The 858-nt window shown below is 36.9% G+C and overlaps 1 pseudogene; it reads left to right on the forward strand.

Annotated features, from left to right (window-relative positions):
• The window catches only part of LOC107577058 (beta-catenin-like protein 1), a 13479-nt pseudogene that overhangs the window by 7710 nt on the left and 4911 nt on the right, over positions 1-858 (forward strand).

Here is an 858-nt window from a genome sequence, read left to right on the forward strand (position 1 = left end):
TCCTTACTGTCAGGTCTGGATGTCAAATTAGTGCTGTGGTTTCTGCGTTCATGCATTCATGTGTTGAGTGAACATCTTCTGATCTCACTGCAGTGTCTCCATCAGTTATCATAGCAACTAGGTGAAGCAGACACTGCAAAAACTAGGTCATAACACAACACACACGATTCACAGAAGCATGTGTGTGTATGACAGGCTTGGACTTACAGTAACAGCAGATCTCTGTCTTTCTGTGGCAGCTGTGATTGAGAACATGGCAGAGTTTCGTCCCGGTCTGTGTACAGAAGCGGCGCAGCAGGGTTTGATGCAGTGGCTGCTGAAGAGGATCAAGGTAAGACGCCCATCCGTCACAGTAAACGTCACTGATAATGGTACATCCATTAGCAACTCCATTCACTGATGGGTGCTGTTGTCTTTATGAATGTTGTGTGCTAATAGATGAAATCTGACAATGGAGTTTGGCTTGACAAACCAATATACTGTTACTGTACAAACATGGCCCGAGTTTTTCTAAAATCTCTAACATGTGACCAAACTCTGGGAAAGAGTTTTCAAAATACATCCACTAAACTTGGCACAGACCTACAGCCTGTTCTCAGTCTGTTTGGTTTGTTTATTTATTTATGCATTTGATTTATTCATACACTTTATTTATTCTTACATTTTATTTGTGTATTAAATTTAGCAAATATGCATTTGTTTATTTATTTAGCATTTATGTATTTATGCATTTTTTTTATGTATGTGTGCATTTTTGCACTTATTTAGGCATTTGTTTATGATTTTGGCATTTATTATTATTGAAGCATTTAAGACTTTATGCAATTTTTGCATTTATGTACTTTATTTTTTTCATTT

Source organism: Sinocyclocheilus grahami, unplaced genomic scaffold (genome assembly GCF_001515645.1).
Source record: "Sinocyclocheilus grahami isolate Dianchi unplaced genomic scaffold, SAMN03320097.WGS_v1.1 scaffold5003.1, whole genome shotgun sequence".
Classification (NCBI taxonomy): Eukaryota; Metazoa; Chordata; class Actinopteri; order Cypriniformes; family Cyprinidae; genus Sinocyclocheilus; species Sinocyclocheilus grahami.